The sequence below is a fragment of the Hibiscus syriacus genome, unplaced genomic scaffold (genome assembly GCF_006381635.1).
Source record: "Hibiscus syriacus cultivar Baekdansim isolate YM2019G1 unplaced genomic scaffold, ASM638163v2 tig00110346_pilon, whole genome shotgun sequence".
Taxonomy (NCBI): Eukaryota; Viridiplantae; Streptophyta; class Magnoliopsida; order Malvales; family Malvaceae; genus Hibiscus; species Hibiscus syriacus.
The window spans coordinates 489,401-495,142 of NW_024062697.1; the positions used below are offsets into that span (position 1 = coordinate 489,401).

The 5,742-nt window shown below is 32.3% G+C and overlaps 1 pseudogene; it reads right to left on the minus strand.

Annotated features, from left to right (window-relative positions):
* Positions 1 to 2,068: 2,068 nt before the first annotated feature.
* LOC120120728 lies at positions 2,069 to 3,074 on the minus strand (annotated as a pseudogene).
* Between the last annotated feature and the right edge of the window lie 2,668 nt (positions 3,075 to 5,742).

Here is a 5,742-nt window from a genome sequence, read left to right on the forward strand (position 1 = left end):
AATTTTTTTACCCAAAATAACATATATATATATATACCGCCGCCAAAATGGCAACGTTTAAGGGTTAGGGTAACCCGCGTCTGGTGAGAGGGGTAAATAACATGAGGGATCCTATTAGTTTATATGCGTTACATTGTGGTCCTAATATCTATGCTCTTTATGCTTCTGTTTTTGTCTCCATGTTTCATCCTCCTTTCAATTTAGTCCTACACCAGTTTATTTCAATTTATGTTGCTTTATACATATGATCTCTAAGTCTTGCGTGTTTTATTTTAATCTTGTATGTATTTATCATTGTTTACGCATTTTCCGTAATGTTTTCATGATTTTCGTTTTGGTCTAGCGCCTGTTTAAGGATTATTGTGACTCTAGTGTCTGAAATGATAAACCTTTGTGCTTCATGATTCAATATTTATTGGTTAAATCAATTATTATAATTTTAAATATGTTGATCCTTCAAATTAGGTCATCGTTGTATGATGTTTCGATGTGCAGTATGTGTTAATTTTGCAAATACTCCTTAGCTCCCTTACATTTAGTTTCGCATAACAAATTAATTAATCTGCTAATATGAAAAATATCCACTAATTTTATATTAAGATATTTATAAGTATGTCCCAAAATATTATGTATGTACTCGCATGTTCATATAGATCTAGGTTTTGAATCGTTTATTTATTTAATGTTCATAAGCATCATTTGATTTGACCAAATAATTGGACTAAGGGTAACCGCTCTTCATTTTAAGGTTGTCGTGGAATGATTGTCTTAACGTATGAGAAAGTCATTTCTGACAATTTAAAAATGAAAGTGTGTCTTATCAAGTGAAAACCCTAAAAATTGACCACACCTAAAATTTGGGAACACAAAAATGAGAAATGTTCGTCTATTTAAATTCTTCGAGAAAAGATCGTTAAAACTTATAAAAGGTATGATCTCGACGTCTTTAAATAACCAAATATCCTTATTATTTTTAATAGGATTGGTAATTTTTAATTTAATTTGTCTGCTTTATTCCATCATATTTCATGCATTTAAGCTAATAAGGAGTCTTAGAAAGAAATTTTAATATTTCTTTATTTCGATTGAAGTATGAATCGATTGCCTCAAGGTATGAGAGGTGGTTTCTTCTCGATGGGAAATAATAAAATATTATTATGTTTCATTTTGAAATTCAAAGAATATTGTTTGAAGGGATCTTAAACTAAATTAAATTCAAACTTGCAGATTTCATTGCATAGATAATTAATTATTCGACTAGGTAATTTAGGGCGATATGGGGGTACTAGTATTTCCCCACGCGAAACCAACTCTCAAACTCAATTTTATGGTACACAGACTTTAAAATGTTGTTTTAATATTTTTTTTAAAAATTAAATCTTATCAAAATGAGAAAACGTTTTTGGGTGTCCAATCACACCCTAATCAAAGATTGGTGGCGACTCCTCGAACCATACTTTTTTTACTTTTAGAAAAAAGAATCCCAAAATTTTTCAAAACGAGAGAATTTTTAAAACCACTCTTTAATTAAAAATTTTAAAAATTAAACCTTGTGTGACACATTTTTCAAAAAAAAAAAAAAATCGTTTTAACACTCATAATTTCCACAATCTGCAGTTGTAACATGAAAATTATGACGATATACATTTTTTCATTAATAAACGAGTTATAACTGTTTTTATAAACAAAATATTTTAAGGTAAACTATGCCATTAGTCATTTATATTTTCGGTCTGATTGACCTTGGTCATCGATTCTCTAATTGAATGTGTTTGGTTTCTAACGTTATCTATCGGCCCGTTCAAGTCCCTTAAATATTAACTTCCATTAATCTATTAGCGGGAGGATTAATTGGCAATTTTAAATAACAAAAAATCTACATTTATCAACTTTAAGTGACGTGGTTATTTTAAAATAATAAAAAATATACACCCACCTCTTCTTCTTCATCTCCTTCTCTATTATTTCTTCTTCTTCTTCTTCCTCTGCACGTTCTTCTTATCATCCTTCTCTTTTCATTCTTCTTCTTTCCTTTTCATTATAAATACAAAGTCTCATCTTCCCATTATCACTTCTTCTTCTTCTTCCTGGTCGTTGCTAACATGCGTTGCTTCTCCACCTCTCAACTACAGCCGCAACAAGACTGCGTATCATCCATGTCATCTTCCGCTGCTTCTATGGTAGCATCCTTGTCCACGCCATAAGTTCGTCTTGAGCTGGGCGATTGCGACGACTTGTTCGAGGTTGGTTCGTAGTGTGTTGGTGGTTGCCTCGTTGGTTTGAGCCAAGTCGCACCATATTTGGTTCTCTATGCACATAGATTTCACTCTTTCTTTGAGTGCTCAGTTTAGTTTATTCGATTGCCTCCATTATCTTCCTCGCTTGCCTCTTCCTTTTGTCAATTTTCATCCTTACCCAAAACTCCATCAATATCAAAACATTATAAAGAAAAAAAACCATCAATATCATAAAAAAAAACTCAGGTGTTGGGAGATGAGATGATCAATATCCAACTGTTGTTGCTCTATATGAAACAAAATATTATGACCCAGAAACGAGAATGGAGAGTAAGCTTTATTATTGTTACCGTCATACGGTTGTTGTTGTTGTTGAGGCAGTGAAGGAAAAAAAGGAATTGGAATAATGAAATCCCTCAGACGCTTTCTGGGTATTGGAGGAACATTGTTACATGTCAAACTACTCTCCGATTTCATCGTCACCACTACTGCCGCTGCAACTTTTTGATCATTAACAAAAGAGTTATACAAAGAAAGAAATCATTCCGCCGTCGTTGGAAACTCGTATCCCATCTCTTTTGGATACAGATTTTTGCTTCAATGTGATTCATCATGTCCCTGTAAACAAAAAATGATTTCCAGAGATGATTCAAAAGGCAAATGAAAATATTTCGTCGCTTAGAGCATTTGGGTTGGTTTTAAAATGAACATGTTTCCTAAGAATTGAGAGGGGAAAAGAGTGAGATGCCTAGCTTCAACAGCCATGGATTAGAGAGAGAAAAAAAGAGAAAATGATAGCGTTTTGAGTTGGCTTTGCTTCGGCTTTTATGAAGGGTGAAATGGAAAAGAGATATAAAGTGCTGGTGGGGTTTATTTAGGATTCAGTTATGTTTGGTTTAAATGAAAAAAATAGATTGCATTTATGAAGCTTTCAAAGAAGAAGAAAAGAAGAAGAAGAAGAAGAAGAAGAAGAAGAAGAAGAAGAAGAAGAAGAAGAAGAAGAAGAAGAAGAAGAAGAAGAAGAAGAAGAGAAGAAGAAGAAAGAAAAAGAAGAAGAAGAAGAAGAAAAGAAGAAGAAGAAGAAGAAGAAGAAAAGGAGAAGAAGGAGAAGAAGGAGAAGAAGGAGAAGAAGGAGAAGAAGGAGAAGAAGGAGAAGAAGGAGAAGAAGGAGAAGAAGAGAGAAGAAGAGAAGAAGAAGAAGAAGAAGAAGAAGAAGAAGAAGGAGGAGGAGGAGGAGAAGAAGAAGAAGAAGAAGAAGAAGAAGAAGAAGAAACAACATGTGCAGAGGAGACGGAAGAAGAAGAATAGAAGGAAGAAAAAGAAAGAATGGATGAAGGAGAAGAAGTGAGAGGAGAGGAAAAAGAAGATGTGGGTGGATTTTTTTTATTTTTAAATTGCCATGTCACTTAAATATGATAAGAGTAGATTTTTTATTATTTAAAATTGCCACATAATCCTATCGTTAATGTGTTAATGGAAGTTAACGTCCGAGGACCGGACTGACCAATAACGTTAGGGACCAAGCGCCCTCAATTAGAGAATCATTGACCAAAGTCGATCAGACCGAAAACATAAGGGACTAATGGCACAATTTACCAAATATTTTAATATTATGAAACAATAATTCTAAACAAGAATAATTATTTATCATACATTTGGCTTAGTCAAACAATATATATTTATATGATAATATATATAACAATAAAAAAAGATGATGAACCATAAATTGATTTAAGTTTACACTTAAATGACATTTTCCTAATCATCATTTGTATCATTATACATCTAAATTAATAAAAACAAATTAAACATAAAAAATCTATAATTCTTTCAAATTCATTATTTTTTAGATGAGTATATGATAATGTTTCAACTAAAATTCGAAAGAAATCCAATACAAGAATGCCTCTACAAACCTACATCAACCTGTACAATAATAAAATGTATACACTCAAAGGCAAAAAAGGGAAAAATTCAAGCAACAAATATGTCTCCTTTCTATATTACCGAACCATCAAGACTTTAAACTGCATAAATCATTCTATTAACAAAACCCAAACTTACACGATTCATTATTTTTGTAGTTAAAGTTTTAAAACTATATGCATTTCATTTGATTTTTTATTCAGAATAAGTTATGGCGTTATCACCATATCCTAGGTTTGTTAAATGAATAATCTACATCAATAAAAATAGTGCTCACGAACAATATTAAATCATCCAATATCAAACAACATGTTCCATTCAGTCAAATAGAACGATCACCAAAAAACAACAATAGAAATATGCAGGGTTCAAAACAAAAACTGCCAAGATTATTCCTCATCAAAGTTTTTATTGGTAATGCTTAGACACTATCCCACATTGAGTGGAAAACACCACTGACATGGGTATTTATAGTGTTCGTTCTTCCCCTTCTTGTTGAGTGATAGAGAGCAAGGGATCATCTTGTGTGCCACCGACACTGTCCGTTTATCTTGGCTCTTGGATCGTGGCAATATGTGTCTTCGACACGTATGCACAGATACTATCTTTTTGGAGAAAATTCGTAGAAATTTTATGAGCAAATAAAGAATGTAAAAGAATTTCACTATGATATTTATAGGTAGGCTGCATAGTGATATGTTCAATTCAAATTTTTAGAAGGTAACAGTTGATTAATTAGCTATCATTTGTTTTAAGTAAAATTAAAAACATAACAATTAGTTTATGAAATTTTATCTGTGAACGTTGAATGTATCTGGAAAATATTACAACTCTGTTCAAAGTAAATAACGAGTGAGTAATTACAAGAGTTAGAAACGATTGGAAATTAAATCATGAATCTGGAGTGCTTTAGGGTCAGGTTCATTGGTTTATGACAACAATTCCAACATAGATTAAATTCAGAAAATAAATCCAATTTATATATGATTTTCACTTGGACCTTTTTGCCCCTGAACACAACCTATAAATAGAGAAGGAATGCTAGTGTAACACCCAAATCCCATGGATTCGAGTGCCACACAAAAACCACCAAAATGGTCAATGAAAATCTTTTTCTTGAAACCATACTCACTTAAAAAATATTTATACAAGGTATAAAATCATAACAATTTACAAAAATAGGCCCCTAATAAACTCAGTAAATAAAATAAATAATTAAAATATTACGAGCTGACTCTTTTTAAATCATGACCTCTACATGCCCACTAGGTTGTCATCACTATACTCTGGTACTTCGCTGAGACTCCTCCGATGTTATTGATGTCCCATTGCACTCCACGAAACTTGAAACATTTCAAACGATGAGCTCGCAAGCCCTGCGCAACACAATACTCCTACTATACTACATGCATTCATTAAATGATCATGCTAACAAATGAAATCATGTGCATACAAATACACTAAAAAACATGTTGTGGTAAGTATAGTGATGTGGCTGGAGGAATTTACATGCATCTCATGACAATATCCCTAGCTTATTTGTATCTCATGACTAAACAGAAACATATCAACAAACATG